This window comes from Electrona antarctica (assembly GCF_951216825.1).
Source record: "Electrona antarctica genome assembly, chromosome: 23".
Lineage (NCBI taxonomy): Eukaryota > Metazoa > Chordata > Actinopteri > Myctophiformes > Myctophidae > Electrona > Electrona antarctica.
In genome coordinates this window covers 28,810,995-28,829,139 of record NC_136804.1, presented here as the reverse complement: position 1 = coordinate 28,829,139, position 18,145 = coordinate 28,810,995, and the positions used below count along the sequence as shown (strand labels likewise).

The following is an 18,145-nucleotide window of genomic DNA, read 5'->3' as shown; positions in this document are numbered from 1 at the left end:
TCTGATGGCGGTGGATTCAAGGGCCTTGTAGTGTTCAGTGTCTGTTCATGAGTCTGACGGCGGTGGATTCAAGGGCCTTGTAGTGTTCAGTGTCTGTTCATGAGTCTGACGGCGGTGGATTCAAGGGCCTTGTAGTGTTCAGTGTCTGTTCATGAGTCTGACGGCGGTGGATTCAAGGGCCTTGTAGTGTCCAGTGTCTGTTCATGAGTCTGACGGCGGTGGATTCAAGGGCCTTGTAGTGTCCAGTGTCTGTTCATGAGTCTGACGGCGGTGGATTCAAGGGCCTTGTAGTGTTCAGTGTCTGTTCATGAGTCTGACGGCGGTGGATTCAAGGGCCTTGTAGTGTTCAGTGTCTGTTCATGAGTCTGACGGCGGTGGATTCAAGGGCCTTGTAGTGTTCAGTGTCTGTTCATGAGTCTGATGGCGGTGGATTCAAGGGCCTTGTAGTGTTCAGTGTCTGTTCATGAGTCTGATGGCGGTGGATTCAAGGGCCTTGTAGTGTTCAGTGTCTGTTCATGAGTCTGATGGCGGTGGATTCAAGGGCCTTGTAGTGTTCAGTGTCTGTTCATGAGTCTGACGGCGGTGGATTCAAGGCAGTTGATCAGATAACTGCTAATTAATCTAACTGGCTGAAAGCCTTTTCAATTGCACAGGGAAGACAAAACAACACAGTGGTGGAATTTATTGATGCTTTTGAAATTCAGGCCAAATATAGTAACTACCATCATGTTCTCTTCATCAGAAGCAGTATAAGGTGTTTGACACGCTTCTGTCTTATTATAGGCCTTAAGGCCTACCAGTACCTATATTGTATTTTGTTTAAATGTATAAATAAATATGTTTTTAAAAAATGTTTTAATGAATTATGTCCATTTTGAGTGCTCGCTATGATGTCAAATTAACACATTTATGGTCAAGGTCTCGATTAGGATGCAAATTATTTTGACTGTGGTCTTCACTCTGTCTCATCAACCCCCCAGTCTTCAAATACAAGTCCCAGAACAAGGGACTCCAAAAATGATAAACACCACACTTAATAATTTGCTGTAGGCCTATAATATGTTTTTTTTGCTGTGTGTGTGTATATATATCTTTTGTGGTAACAAAAACCAAAAGATATGTGTACAAAAAGAAATCTGGTGTTAATTTAACAGTTTAATTACGTTGGATGTGTGAGCACCCAAGTTCATTTGAATATGAGTGCTCTAAAGGTTATGTATAGTAAAACTGATCTAATTTAAAATACCCCAAATCTCCCATTTAATTATTTTCCTAATTGTAAAATTAACTATGAACACAACTGATTAGATACTAAAATTAACAATGTATACACAAACATATTTTGAAGACTATAGCTGCCATTGGATACTTTAGGAGTCAGGTGGTGGAGATGACAGGAACCGTTGCCAGGCAATCAGTTGGGTTTCTGTGATTTACTGAAATCACACATATTCTATAGGTGGGAACCTGCTAATTACCCAATCAGACTGCGAGAAGTTGAACATTAACACTCCAGAAATAGACACATACACTAAATGATGTTTGTTGAGGCAGAAATAATTAGTGGCCACGTTATGAATTAGTCAAAAAAATGCAATAGGCTATATGTCTCTTTTTTTTATCACTGTTATGTTCGTAGCTTATGCATGTTTCATGATAACTACTTGTTATGTAGGCTATATCATGTATTGCCATGCTTTTTTGTTCTTGCTTAATGTAAGTCGCTCTGAATTAAGAGCGTCTGCTAAATGCCTAAATTGTATAATCACTCAAATCTATTTCACTATGATTCACTTCACTGTGCACTGTGAGGATGTAGAGTAGCCTATTTGTTGAATTATTAGATCAGATTGTTTTCTCATAAAGTAGCCTAATGCTATATACTGTAGGCTATAGTTCTTGAACTGAAATGCAAGAGTAATCCTGAATTTGTGCTCTGACACTAGTAACACTATTAAGGTCAGTGGAGTGGAGGCACAGTTGAGAATAGCCAATCTCGAAGCTCACAACGTGTCCCGAATTAATGTGATACATTGTGAACAAATGTTTTGCTGAAAAGGAGAAAAGGAGAATTGGGATGCTATGAGGTTCATGAGGTTAAATGTAACAACTGGCTGTGTTCCGTACTTCACAATGATGCTACATTTGGGAGTAAACTGTCACATAAAGTATGTCACATAAAACAGTGGTTCCCAAACTTTTTCATGTCAAGGAACCCCAAATTGACACTAATTAGCCCCACTGACCCCCGTTTGAAAAGATATGCCAGGGACCCCCATAAGAGAAGATGTTTACGGCTATAGCAGTGATTCTCAACCCGTTCAATTTCAAGGACCCCCAGTATTAGTCTACCGTTTAATAGAATTTCTATCTCTGGGACCCCCAATTTAAATAGTAAAATCATCAATCATGTTAATTTAACTCTGAGAGTGTACAAATGGAACCAAATGGACCAGAGTTACAGACCCATATGGGTCCATTTGATTCCAATACCAAACTATCATTTAGCTGGGGACCCCCTGGAACTCCCTCAAGGACCCCTGGGGGTCCCTGGATCCCACTTTGGGAACCACTGACATAAAAGACTGTTGACTCAGAGGGCGCTGTTTCCCCTTTGTTTTGCAGATGGGTTCCCAGATTGCATAAAGTGTAACAGAGATAGACTGTATGCCATGGTGGATTGATGTCACATTGACAACGTGCATACACAGACACAGTGGATGAAATCTCTACCGTGATGGACAAGATATGGAAGAATAAAGGCTGTTACCTGGCTCAAAGTGGAGGAAACGGAAACACATGACTCTTGAAAAGTATACTAGAAGTATAGGCCTACACTGTACATTTATTTACCTAAGATAAATAGTCTACAAGCTGTCAAGGCATTGTATCTTTGTAGACAGATTTTAGATACTGATTTCCTTGGAATTGGAAATATTGGAAATAAGTGAGTTGTGATGTGCACTCTTTTCAATCTTATTTTTGACAGGCAGGCGGGCAGGCAGGCAGGCAGACAGACAGACAGACAGACAGACAGACAGCATGGTAGATTTCTGTTTTTGGCCAGGTCTTGATCAAATTATTTTATTTTACAAATTACTGTGAGCTTTGTGTGCAGAGCAGAGCCAGAGCAGTGCATGGTTTGGTTATATAGAGTTAGATGGTTGTTGGTGCAACAGCGCCACCGTGTGTGCAATTAGACGGATGCACTCCCTGCTGTGCGCTCACTAGTAGACTGTGTGAGTCGGACGGTGCGACCCGACCCGGTCTCTGCTCCTCTGACTGACTGACTGCAGGCTGTCTCTTGTGGGGTTCAGAGAGACATTCTGCCGCAGACAGCCGCTCTTCTCTCTCCGCTTGCCGGGTGGAAACATCCTTCCTTTCGGAGATAATATGATATCCAACAGTTTTTCGACAGACGGACACCTTTGACAACCCGCCCTGTTTTTCCTCCTTTTCTCTTTGAGAGAGAGAGAGAGTCGAGAAGGAGAGATGGAGAAAGAGAAGATGCGATAAAGCCAGCCCTTCTGTTCTGTCTTCTTTAGCTTCAACACATTTCAGGTAAGCTTGTTTCATTTCCATTTGGTCGGTCTGGTTTTTATTTTATGAGGCGCCATGTGAAGCCTGGTGCAAAACGTCTCGTTTCTGTTCAAGACACGCCGCACCTGCTCAGCTCAAATGAAATAGTGGCGGGTTAAAACACAACACACACACACATGCAGCCCAATTCTTTTGAGCGTCGCGAAAATTGGCGAAATTAAATGACAGCGTCTAGCTTTTAGGGTTCAGATTAAGTGATGATTTGTTAACTGACTGTTACAGGGTTGTTTTTGAGCTCTAGAATGGTAGGTGGTGGTTAACAGACTGTTAACAGGCTGCTAAAAGGTGTTGTTGAAAATCTTTTGTTTTGAGGCGGGATTTTCATTTCCCGCTTTCTGTCTCGTTTGACGTTTATAGCACCTGCAGCCAGTCAGGTAAACTTAGTGCGTGCGCGCGTGCGTGTGTTTTTGTGTAATAATGACATTAGCTCGGACACAAATTAGCCTACGTAGAATAACTGCTATTTGAGCATTGGGCAGCTCATTCCCCTAAGCCCTAATTGAATATGCCTAAAAACAAAGGCAGGATTAATTATCATGGTGATTGTGCATCATGTGTAACAAGTGAGAGATGCCTCCACATCTCTGAGTATTCCCACAGGGACCAGTGGAGCTGGCAGGAGGCCATGTTGTTGATGGAGTTGACCCCTCAATATTCATTCAACCAGAAGCTATACCCGAAAGGGGTTAAAAATCCTCTCCCCCCCCAGAGAATGCTAATGAAAGTGTGTGTGTGTGTGTGTGTGTGTGTGTGTGTGTGTGTGTGTGTGTGTGTGTGTGTGTGTGCGTGCGATCCTGTGCCAAGACTTTGTACATCTAGAGAATGAATGGGTTGGTTGGTTAAGCAAACATTAGGCAAAGAGAAGTCATTAATTAATTAACCCCAGCAGCATCTTATAATTGCTCAGTTGGTATGAGGCGGTTGTTAATTGTGGCTGACTGTATGTATGTACCTACGTACGTACGCAGGTAGTATAATCTGCGTGGAAGAGCACTGAACCCTGAAGGACTCACCCAGACAGACAGACAGACAGACAGTGGCACTTCTGTCCATTCATCCTTCCCTTTTTTTTAATTTTCACTCCCTTCATCCTTTTACTGTGCTGTCATGTCGCGCCTTCATTTCTCCTCTCCTCGCTCTCCTCTCGTGTGTGTGTGTGTGTGTGTGTGTGTGTGTGTGTGTGTGTGTGTGTGTGTGTGTGTGTGTGTGTGTGTGTGTGTGTGTGTGTGTGTGTGTGTGTGTGTGTGTGTGTGTGTGTGTGTGTGTGTGTGTGTGTGTGTGTGTGTGTGTGTGTGTGTAGTGTGTGGGATTATGAGGGTACTGTTTCATTGAGATCAATGCCTGTTGAATATATATATTCAATTAAAGTGTCAAATTGAATTACTATATTCCAGGCGTGGTGTTTTTTTACAGCCTTGATATAGCTATAGGAAAAGCAGGGACGGTCATTCTACGGCATCAATTAACTCTCTTGTCATTTTAGTTGGGAAACTCGTTTGATTAATGGCGCTTTGAGTAACCGTACCTGGAAGCAAGCCATCTTTGATGCGCTTTACACATCAGCCTGGGTCTGCTCCGTTTTGTCATTCAGTGATCATTGTGTCTGTTTTCTATTGAAGGACTGTGTATTTCTGATTGATATGGACGTATCCCCACTCTGCTTTACACGCATTTCTCGTCTAAGAATGTACGATGACAACGTTTCCCAGCCCAGATGAGCTGGGCGTTAACCGTAATCATGACCCTTTGCTTTCACGTTTAAGCTGTTGATTTTTAGAGACGTCTGAGTGGAGGACGAAAGACAGCCAGAACGCGATGAGGGGGGCAGAGAATGAGGGTGGGAGAGGTAATGAGGGCGGGTGGGGAGAGGGGGAGGTTTATTTGTCACCGGGGAGTAGTAAGGGCATAGAGTGTCCTGACACTGATGGCTTGTGAAGCTACTCTGAGATGGCATTGAATGAGCTTGTCATGACACATCGCTCACACGACCTCTGGGCCGCCCGTTCCGTGACGGAGACCGGCTTCTTGCCGCGTGGCTCCAAAGAATGATGGTTACTACCACCTAATGGGGCAGTTTGACGAGGAGACCAGGCAGAGCGAGCACACCCACCCGGACGGACACATCCGGTCAGCTGTTGGGTGGTAGCTATAGTCTCGCGTTACCAGACTGTTGACTCTCGCAATTTCCAAATGCTTTCATCATACAGTCTGGACCAACGGAAGAGCTATCATACGTAAGCGATAAAGCGGAAGTGGAGCCTCCTCCCCACTTCCGTTTCGTCTTTACAGTCGCGCACATTTATTCTAATATAAATAGAAATCATCTAAGCAAGATATTTTAAATATATATATAATATATATTTTCGTGAACAGAAATTACAGCTTCCTTACTCAGCTCATGGGGGCTATAGTTCCAGACTCTATATAGCATTCCTTACTCAGCTCATGGGGGCTATAGTTCCAGACTCTATATAGCATTCCTTACTCAGCTCATGGGGGCTATAGTTCCAGACTCTATATAGCATTCCTTACTCAGCTCATGGGGGCTATAGTTCCAGACTCTATATAGCATTCCTTACTCAGCTCATGGGGGCTATAGTTCCAGACTCTATATAGCATTCCTTACTCAGCTCATGGGGGCTATAGTTCCAGACTCTATATAGCATTCCTTACTCAGCTCATGGGGGGCTATAGTTCCAGACTCTATATAGCATTCCTTACTCAGCTCATGGGGGCTATAGTTCCAGACTCTATATAGCATTCCTTACTCAGCTCATGGGGGCTATAGTTCCAGACTCTATATAGCATTCCTTACTCAGCTCATGGGGGCTATAGTTCCAGACTCTATATAGCATTCCTTACTCAGCTCATGGGGGCTATAGGTCCAGACTCTATATAGCATTCGGAGATTGTGGAATAGTTGTCTGGCTACGCGAGACTAGGTGGTAGCGCTCAGTGGGCATAAAATCCATATTATCATCATTATCAATGTTGTGATACAGTCAGTGTGTGAGACTGCAGTAGATTGTCTGGGATTTTGGATATCGTGACGTGGCTTAATTGTAATGTCTTTTCCTGGATTTAAAGGCTGAATTACAGCTATACCATTATGTCATTCTCTTGACTGTCCTAGCTGTTTTTTATCTGTATGCCAGTGGTGATATCTATCTATCTATCATCTATCTATCTATCTATCTATCTTAAGCTTATACGCGCTTAGTTTTTAAATACTGTAGGCATCACTGAATCATGATTATTGATCAATGATCTCATTGTGTAAATCATTTTTGTATGAAAGCACCAGTAGACATCCCCACAATATCATCACAATATTGACATTGAGGTATTTGGTCAAAATAAATAGTGTATTGTGATATGATATTACAGAAAGAACATACCCTTTCTGGCCTTATAGGCCATTTGCATACAGGCCATATTTGGCACGGAAAATTATTCCATAAATGCACAACCTCCTCCATTGAAAACAATACTCTCTGGGTAACAGCGAACGTGGATAGATGCGGCTCGTGCCAATCTAACAGGCTGAGATAGATTTAGAATTGCCAAACGCACAGGCTCTATATTTGATGCTGTTGACCTTTAGAACAGTCACCGTACTACTATTTCTCCCACCGTCACCTTGTTGACACCTGAGTTATAGTTTTATTTTCTAATATCCCCGAGCTCCTATAACACCACGCAGCTTCCCTTGTGTACGAGCTCCTATAATACGAGCTCCTATAACACCACACAGCTTCCCTTGTGTACGAGGACGACTGCGTGCTTTATTTCTCTCATTTACATAAATCTACTTTCCGAGCTGCATGCCCCAACCGAACATGAGCAACCTTGGCCCACAGAAGTCAGGGAGGGAGCAACAAGGGCTCGAGATGAACGAGGACTTTGGTGAGGGTAGCTCAGGAATTACAGCCCGATTCGTCGGGTTTGGCAGACTATGCCTTGCAGCATGTGAGTAACGGCTTACGGGTAGTCAAATGGGCCTTTTGAACAGGACGTAATAAAGGCCTGACTCATGCTAATGCATTTATATGAAATGCCAGACTCAAACAGGGATGCTGTAAATCTTGGCGCCTCCACAAATGGGTGAATCTTTATTTTTTACGTCCGCGGCCCGCGAGATTGATATGCCATCAGAAAGAACGCGGCAGGCAGGCAGCGAGGTAATGGGAGTCCTCTGTAAAAGAAATATATCCTCCATAGGGTCTTATTTTACTCCAAACTCATCCTCCCCTTCACTAAGTTGAGGCTGACATTGAAACGGGCATAGATTAAAACACGGAGGCTTAGATGGATATCTTATCTTCCCTTTTAGTCTTTTTTTCTTCTTCTCCTGCACATGGATGGAGTGAATCAGAAATGATAAATAGCTGTTGTATTCAGCACTTTCACCCTGGCGTCTCTATTTTGGGGCATGTCACTCATTACGCTTGCACTCAAATGTTCCAAAAATGGAAAAAACGTTTTTTAGGAAAAAGTCAGAATTTTCAGAAATAGCTAATAGTGGGGAGGATCTACTATGCAACGCGTTGTGAGCTTGTACAGTAGATGTGCTATTTTCACAATTCCCTGTATGAAGAAGTATAGACAAAGTAATTGTCATGCAAGAAAAAAGAAACGCACCAATTAAAAAGAATGATCCATAGAATGAGGGGAGATCTGATAAAGAGGCTGTCATAAGGGCATTATGGAACCACCCCCCTTTAACTGGATCAGCGCCAGTGCTATAGTGGAGGCCGCTAGCGCGCCAGTGCCAGACGTTTTTGAAAAAACTCCTAAAATGGCCGACAATCAGTTCCGGTTCAAACAAGAGTAAACTTCCCCTAGCTTTTTCACAGGTCAGGAGGAGAGGTGGTCCGATCGGGGAATAATTGTTTTTGTCACATCTAAGTCAAATTAAGCTCTAATCAAGCCCTGAATATCGCATTTTGAGCATATTATGATCCATAATGCACATAAAGACCCCGCGCGCGCGCGTGCGAGTATTTTGGCCGTTTTTAGGTAAACGTCACGGTCCGTGCACATGCGACTCACCAGACCTGGATACTGTTTACCTTTTTTTTTAATGCTTGTGTTGTCACGCCCCCTTTAGAAGACCTTTAGCAGACCTCTCGTTAATCCAGGCAACAACGTGTGCGTTCCTCGCTTCCCGTTTGAAAGGCCCTTTACACTCAAATGCGAACAATCCTAAATATCCCCTGTGACTAAATCTGGTTTCCTCTTTTCATTAGGAAAGTCTTACCACTCCCTCTACACCCCCCCCACCCCCCACGCACGCACACACGCTTGGTACTACAGGGGTGCCTAATTAGCATCTTATCATAAGGATCCCTTTGTTTCTATAATCCCCGTGTCGGCATTCATCGCAAGCCATTCTCTCCAGATAATATACCACCTGGATATCAGCAAATCGCTGCCTATAAGGAGCTTCAGTCTAAATTACAATTACATCTCTATTTGAATCTTCATGGGACTTACGGCCAAGCTACACCAGGCTTTTCTCGCACGTTTCTCTCGCGTTTTCTCCCGCGCGTGCGTTTAATTTAGGTCCAGTCCTATTTAAAAAAAATAGGGTAAACGCCTGGTGTAGCTTGGCCGTGAGAGACATTTCATGAACCCAGTGACCTCCGTGTCCTCTCTTTCTTCCCCGTACGGAGGATACCAGAGAGTAGACACCGCCAAACCCTGACCTACCACCATCATGCTACATTGTGTGTGCGTGTGCGTGTGCGTGTGTGTGTGTGGGCGTGTGTGTACTGTATCTACTCTTTATCCGCAGAACAATGCAACATGTCATTAACCCATTCTGACCTGAGATCAGATTCTAAAAATGTCTTCTACATCCTGACAGTTTTCTGAAAAAGCTATGTTTCTATGTCAGTGGTTCTTCGATTTTTCAAAAATAGCAGACCTACAAGCTCGTAGCGCGCCACTCGGTGGCGCGCTATGAGCTCGTAGATCTGCTATTTTTCAATAGCTAAAGCATGACATGATGCTAACACCAAAAGGGGATCCCGCCCAACATGGGTTAAGTAGGCATTAAGGCTTCATCTTGCCCCTGACTAGTCCTCAGGGCCTGCATGGGTTGATTGCTTTTCAGTATTTGTTTGTACTGTAAGGGGAAGTTTGTATATGGAAATTAGTGTCTTTGTGCACTTCTGCTTGTGTAAATGTGGTATGCATGCGCGTCTGTGTGTGTGAGTGTGTGTGTGTGTGTGCATGCGCGCGCTCGTGCATGCGTGTCTGAGGGAAGAGCTGGCCTCAGTACTGGCCAGGGAATGTTGCTGACAGAAAGAGAACAGAACCATATTCCTCCTCCTACAACAATCAGTATGGCACCAATTGTACCATCAAAGTGTGGTGGTGGTGGTGGTGGTGGGTGGGTTACAGCAAAGGGCGGGCTGGGGGTAAGCCGAGGGGCTTGTATGAATCATGGGGGATTCTCGTAGAGTTCTGCAAGTTCACTGGGTTAAGAAGCGCCCGCCGTGCTGTTTCAAAGCACCACGCACGCTGAGGCTGAGCTAAAGGGACCTCAAGGTGCTCTTGAGGGACTCGAACCTTTCGATCTCAGCGAAGGGCGGGACTGTGTGTGTGTGTGTGTGTGTGTGTGTGTGTGTGTGTGTGTGTGTGTGTGTGTTGTGCATTGAACCCCTGAAGAGCCCACACCATGGAGCGTTACGGTATTGATCTGCTTTTCTCGTCAGACTGTCAGAACCTCCCGCTGTTCAACACACATTCATGGAACTCGCCGGGTGGACATTTAGTTTTATTTTACAAATGCAACAAAAGGGCCACCCTGTAATCTCGCCTCTCGCACTGTCCCCACAACGAGTACAGTATTTATACTGTCCCCACAACGAGTACAGTATTTATACTGTCCCCACAACGAGTACAGTATTTCTCACTGTCCCCACAACGAGTACAGTATTTCACTGTCCCCACAACGAGTACAGTATTTCTCAGAGAAGAAGGCAGATGATGTGTGCAGTGAAATGTAGACTTTAACCCAAGGGACAGCAAATGATGGGAAAATCGCCTTATTTTTAGTAAACCTCTCTCTCTCTCTCTCTCTCTCTCTCTCTCTCTCCCCCTCTCTCTCTCTCTCTCTCTCTCTCTCTCTCTCTCTCTCTCTCTCTCTCTCTCTCTCTCTCTCTCTCTCTGTATAGAACTCGGCAAATTGTCTTTTATTGCAGCTGCACTTGGGAACAGTTGACCCCCTGAGCGGAGTGAGCGTGGTGTGAGGCTTGTTTTCTATGTGGTGGACTTGACTATCCATCAGCCATATCTTTATCAATCCTAGTACAGTATAAGACTTCCCCCCCATGCCAGAAGAAGCCTCCTATATTAACTCACAGCATTGGTAAATAGTCCCCTTTTCTCTGTTGGTTTTCTCTCTATTGCAGGGGTTCTCAACGTTTTTGGCCGGGGACCCCCGGAAAAGCTTTGGCAACGTCTCGGGACCCCCGCCCCGCCCCCTCCCGACCCCCAATATAAATTGACTGCTACAATAACCTTAACCCATTTTGGGCGGGAACCCCTTTTGGTGTTTTAAGCATTGTTATAATGTAGCTATTGAAAAATAGCAGATCTACAAGCTCATAGCGCGCCACCGAGTGGCGCGCTACGAGCTTGTAGGTCTGCTATTTTAGGAAAATTTTTTTTTAATAATTTGGGGACCCCCTAAAATATTTTGGCGACCCCCCCCCGAGGGGTCGCGACCCACGGGTTGAGAACCCCTGCTCTATTGCACTGGTTTTCAAACCCTTTTCATATCAAGGCCCATTATTTATTCGGCATTCGAGCCAGTGTTGATTTCGTCGACTAAAACGAAGACGAAAAATGTTCGTCGACTACCCTTTTCCACTGACGAAAACTAAATGGAAACTACATGAAAACTAAGCTATAATGACTAAGACTAAATATACTGACAATTTCGTCAAATAAAAACTAGACTAAAATGTTAGGAAGGGACTAGTGGACAAGAGATCCAGTATAATAAGTCATTTCACACTTGGTTGCATGCTGAAAATAGCAGATCTACAAGCTTTGAGCCACGGACCACCATTTGATGAGATATAGTAGCCTCTCTGAACCAAAATTAAGAATATTTTGTTGTCGTTGGTGGCTATGGTGACTAAAACTATGACAAAATGTACTGTCGATTTTGTCAACAAATAAAAACTAGACTAAAATGTTAGGAAGGGACTGGATCCATCATCCAGTATAAATCATTTTACACTTTGTTGCATGCTGAAAATAGCAGATCTACAAGATCAAAATCTGAGCTTGTAGATCGGCTATTTTCAGCAAGTGTTCATCAACGCCCACCAAAATACATTTTAGTCGACTAAATCACCTGTAGATTTAGTCGACTAAAATCTTATGATATTTAGTCGACTAAAACTAGACTAAACACTAAAACATTCCATGTGACTAAAACTAAATAAACTATTCAAGAGACAATTTGTTTTAATTTGCTGCCAAAAACAACACTGCTTGGATTGCCATGCATGCATATCTGTATACATATCTATTATCTGTATGCCCAAATTGCCCATACACGCATACATGCTATCTGTATTCTGTTTGCGTGGCTACAGACTGCCCATACGCGCATACATGCTATCTGTATTCTGTTTGCGTGGCTACAGACTGCCCATACGCGCATACATGCTATCTGTATTCTGTTTGCGTGGCTACAGACTGCCCATACGCGCATACATGCTATCTGTATTCTGTTTGCGTGGCTACAGACTGCCCATACGCGCATACATGCTATCTGTATTCTGTTTGCGTGGCTACAGACTGCCCATACGCACATACATGCTATCTGTATTCTGTTTGCGTGGCTACAGACTGCCCATACGCGCATACATGCTATCTGTATTCTGTATGCGTGGCTACAGACTGTATTCTGTATGCGTGGCTACAGACTGTATTCTGTATGCGTGGCTACAGACTGTATTCTGTATGCGTGGCTACAGACTGTATTCTGTATGCGTGCATGGCTACAGACTGTATTCTGTATGCGTGCATGGCTACAGACTGTATTCTGTATGCGTGGCTACAGACTGTATTCTGTATGAGTGGCTACAGACTGTATTCTGTATGAGTGGCTACAGACTGTATTCTGTATGCGTGGCTACAGACTGTATTCTGTATGAGTGGCTACAGACTGTATTCTGTATGAGTGGCTACAGACTGTATTCTGTATGCGTGGCTACAGACTGTATTCTGTATGCGTGGCTACAGACTGTATTCTGTATGCGTGGCTACAGACTGTATTCTGTATGCGTGGCTACAGACTGTATTCTGTATGCGTGGCTACAGACTGTATTCTGTATGCGTGGCTACAGACTGTATTCTGTATGCGTGGCTACAGACTGTATTCTGTATGCGTGGCTACAGACTGTATTCTGTATGCGTGGCTACAGACTGTATTCTGTATGCGTGGCTACAGACTGTATTCTGTATGAGTGGCTACAGACTGTATTCTGTATGCGTGGCTACAGACTGTATTCTGTATGCGTGGCTACAGACTGTATTCTGTATGAGTGGCTACAGACTGTATTCTGTATGTGTGGCTACAGACTGTATTCTGTATGTGTGGCTACAGACTGTATTCTGTATGTGTGGCTACAGACTGTATTCTGTATGCGTGGCTACAGACTGTATTCTGTATGCGTGGCTACAGACTGTATTCTGTATGCGTGGCTACAGACTGTATTCTGTATGTGTGGCTACAGACTGTATTCTGTATGCGTGGCTACAGACTGTATTCTGTATGAGTGGCTACAGACTGTATTCTGTATGTGTGGCTACAGACTGTATTCTGTATGTGTGGCTACAGACTGTATTCTGTATGCGTGGCTACAGGCTGTATTCTGTATGAGTGGCTACAGACTGTATTCTGTGTGCGTGGCTACAGACTGTATTCTGTGTGTGTGGCTACAGGCTGCGCGGTCTGGTTTGTTTTATCATTTCTCACTCACTTCAGTGGTGTCACTGCCTGTTTGGTTTTGTGTCCCCAAGGCACGGATGACACTGCAGCCCCTTTTAATCACCGACACAAGCACAGGCACACACACACACACACACACACACACACACACACACACTTGCACTGGGATGCAGTTGAGTAGAACTTTTTAACAATGTGTTCATTAAACATTGCATTCTCAGCTCTGACTGCACTGTGGTTTATCAAATCGTGGCAGCATCATGAACCTCTTGCAAAATTCTGTTGGATTGATTCCGTTTAGATAATGGCCTGTAACAAGCGACAATCAACCCATTATGAAGTGTTTGGTCTCTAGACACCCAGCAATCCTTGTAAACCACCAGATTAAGACGGAGCCTTAAAGGAGCATTCAGTGATTTGGGTGATTTGGAAAACCACCCAGTCCTGGTAACAAAATGTGCACATGCACGCTCTACAGTGGGGGGGAAGTGCAACAGGCCAACAGCATGTGCATCAAGGCCCGCCCCCACTCGATCATGATTGGAGGAAGGCCCCTCTCATCCTGATTGGATGAAGGCTTTGCCACCCGCCACCAAAACTGAAACTAGGGTTTTTTGACCCCAGGGGCTCACTGGGGACAGGGAGGAACTCCTTATATGGTCAGCACACTCTATGGTAGGGAGGATTATCCAGAAAAAAAGAAAAAATAAGTGATATTTAGATTACGTCAAATCACTGAATATACCTTTAACTGAACACACACCACCACACAATAAGAAGAAGAAGAAAGGCATGGAAAGAGAGTGGGAGAGATGGAGAAGAAGTTACCAAGTCTAAGTGGGCTCGATGCCGATTTGCTTAACGATTTGTTCTGCTGGGACTTTTACAGTATTTGGCGGGGATAAATAAATAAATACAATGATGTGTTTCTCACTCTCTTGTTCTCCTTGTCTCTGTCCAGTGTTGATTTTGACAGCACATTTTGATTTTAGTCATAGTCTCTTAAATGGTTTTCATTTAGTTTTAGTCACATTTTAGTCCCCTGGAATGTTTTAGTGTTAGTCTAGTTTTAGTCGACTAAATATCATGAGATTTTAGTCGATTAATTCTACAGTTGATTTAGTTGACTAAAATGTATTTTGGTGGGCCTTGGTGCTGTCATAATGACTGATTTTACGCTTTCTGAAAATAGCCTTTATCCAAGGCGCTTTACATAGATTGTGCATTACATTCACCCATTCACACACCGATTGCGGCGGAAGCCATGCAAGGTACCAACCAGCAACTAACCAGCTTAGTTTTCATTTAGTTTCCATTTAGTTTTCGTCAGTGAAAAAAGGTAGTCGACGGACATTTTTCGTCTTAGTTTTAGTCGACGAAATCAACACTGTCTCTGTCTGTCTGTCTCTTCACCTTCATCTCTTCTGTCTCTTCTCCTCGTGCAAGGCTCATCTGGTCTGGCCCTCTTTGCCCCCCCTCTTTGCCCCCCCTCTTTGCCCCCCAGGCCTCTGGGGTTCATCTGGTCTGGCCCTCTTTGCCCCCCAGACCTCTGGGGTTCATCTGGTCTGGCCCTCTTTGCCCCCCAGACCTCTGGTTCATCTGGTCTGGCCCTCTTTGCCCCCCCAGGTCTCTGGGGTTCATCTGGTCTGGCCCTCTTTGCCCCCCAGACCTCTGGGGTTCATCTGGTCTGGCCCTCTTTGCCCCCCAGGTCTCTGGGGTTCATCTGGTCTGGCCCTCTTTGCCCCCCCAGGCCTCTGGGGTTCATCTGGTCTGGCCCTCTTTGCCCCCCAGACCTCTGGTTCATCTGGTCTGACCCTCTTTGCCCCCCCAGGCCTCTGGGGTTCATCTGGTCTGGCCCTCTTTGCCCCCCAGGCCTCTGGGGCTCATCTGGTCTGGCCCTCTTTGCCCCCCCAGGCCTCTGGGGTTCAATCATTGGTGGTTTTTGTAAATTACACACTTGGTCTTTTTCTCTCTCTCTCTCTTTCGCTCTCTCTCTCGTGAAGCAGCAGTTGAGTGAGATCCTTTCCATTACAGGATCCTGTCACCGCACAGCAATTTTTTTGATGCTGAGAAGATTTTTTTCCCTTGACTGTAACACACGCAAACAACCCACGCCACGGACCAACGAAATGCCAAGCCTATGCGAGGGTATTCTCAGAATTTATTCTTATTATTAATATGTAACTCTTGAATGTACAAATGTAACCAAATCCATTTAGTCAGAGTTACAAATGGATAAATGAACACTGAGAGGATCTTATTGTGTAAATGTTTAGTGATATTAGTTTATTTACCGTTGAGCCGATTCTACTCTATGGCTCCGAGACATGGACACTTTCAAAGAAATTAGAGAAACGGTTGGATGGCACATGGCACACCCGCCTTCTAATGAGAGGGCAAAATCTGTCTTGGAAGAGCCACTCATCGACTAATCTAATATACGGCAACCTTCCCCGTGTTTCTTCACTAGTCCGATCCAGAAGAACACAGTTTGCCGGCCACTGCTACAGAGCTGACAATGAGGTTATATCTTCCCTTCTTCTCTGGAGTCCTGCCTCAAAGCAGACCAGAGGTAGAAAACTATCGTTCCCTGATGTCATCGCTAGGGACACATGCATCAGTAAGCAGGAACTGGGGATGGCAATGAAGGACCGGAAAGTCTGGCGTGGCATTGTGAAATCCATTATCTCGACCACAGTCGAAAAATGATGATGATTTATTTATTTAGTTTATTTAATTCACATTTCCTCAAGGTATAAGAGACATGCTTCTGTACAGAAGCCCATGTTTTTCCTCACTGACTGAATGTAATTTCATTCCGCCCTTTTGTCAAAAGCTTCTTAAATTCAATAGTCCATTCATAGACTTGAGCAAGTAATTAGTCAATCATGGTTTGAAAGCGACTTGGCCAGTCCATAGCTGTGGATAACTGTACACCGGCACTGTTTAGTCAGATAACTTAGGTGAACGTGCGTGACACACATTACGCATCACGTCGTAATATTTATTTTACAATTTATTTTTCAATCACACATGCTGTGTGACCACAGCAAAGAAGAGTCTAAAAGTTTGCCAATGGAAATTGCGATTCCTGTGACTCAAGCGGACACATGACATTGATTAAAGCGGCTTCATCCGTTTTATGTAGTAGACCAAAGTTTTAGTCGAGTCATTTAAAAATGTAAAAGAAACAAAACAACATTTTACTGCTCTTCCAAGATGGAATGACTTGACCATGGGATATATTACGTTTATGAGCTTCAGGCAACACTGAATGAGTTAATCCTAATCCATCTCCCATGCAGCATGCACACCTGGTGGATACAATGAGTGTCTCTCTCCCAGCACGTGCATCACAAAAGTTGTTTAACATAGTATACATAAACATAGTATACTACTTCTTTCCTAGGAAAGATGGTACACTATACATATACATATACTACTTCTTTCCTAGGAAAGATGACAGAATATTGTTGTGCTGGTGAGGTAAGAAGGGGATGGGCAATTAATCGGCCATCGCATCGGTATCGGACGATATTGGCCTTAAAATGCAATATCGGTATCGAATCGATATCAAAATAATATAGCGGTTTTAGCGGAGGCGGTGGCTCAGGGGTAGAGTGCCTGGATGGGAACCGCAAGGTTGCCAGTTCGAACCCGGGCTCCCCCAGAGTTACTGTCGAAGTGTCCTTGAGCAAGACACTGAACCCCTAATTGCTCCCGATGTGTTAGTTGGTGCCTTGCATGGTTTCCGCTGCCATCTGTGTGTGAATGGGTGAATGTAATGCACAATCTATGTAAAGCGGCGCTATATAAATGCACCATTTACCATTTAGCAGATATTTCATTTTATTATGTTGAAAAATAAATGAAAAAGCCTGAAAAAGCCTTTTGTGAAGATGAAGGCTGCAAATTCTATCCCCGTTTTGTTTTCTGGGGAAGCTTTCAATAGAGTCAGCAAGGTGGAACATTTTTAAATCCAAATGCTACATTCAAGCTGCATGTTGTGATATGAGCCAACATTTAAATAACGCTGCGTCCCTAGTTTTGGAATAAAGAGGCATTGCTTTTTTTCAAATTCAGTGTTTATAAGCCTGCATGTTTTCAATACAGAATGAGATCGGATATTGATATCGGCCTAAATGTCTCATCGTTATATCCCTATAAGTAACCCTAGGAGGCCTTATATGAAAACATAACCGGTTATGTTTCATACAATACATAGAATGTATTACTGTCAAACTAGCTGCTGTTTGTGTTCTTTGACTATATAGTACCTATTTGTACGTCTCTAAATGTTTTGATGAATTGAACAAGGTGGACCCTCTTGTAAACAAGTGTAATGCTTAATTGGGTCGTCCACTCACAGTTAACAGTCTTTGTATTGAGTTTGTGCTTGAAATGTACTGTAATTCTGCAAACGGTTAATACATATTTCAATCAATCAATCAATCAAACATATGCCTTATAAGTGATGAATAAGTGATCATTGTGATAACACGTGTTACTATTCTTGACACAGATATTTATGAATACAGGCACAGTGGTGCCTTGAGATTTTGACTT

The 18,145-nt window shown here is 43.8% G+C and overlaps 1 protein-coding gene across 1 annotated transcript in view; it reads left to right on the top strand.

The window, feature by feature from the left end:
- Positions 1-3,154: 3,154 nt before the first annotated feature.
- Positions 3,155-18,145, top strand: part of nav3 (neuron navigator 3) — a 503,241-nt gene continuing 488,250 nt past the window's right edge. The window contains exon 1 of the mRNA XM_079494499.1: positions 3,155-3,561. The gene's annotated coding sequence lies outside the window, so the exon portion shown is untranslated. The remainder of the gene's footprint in view (positions 3,562-18,145) is intronic.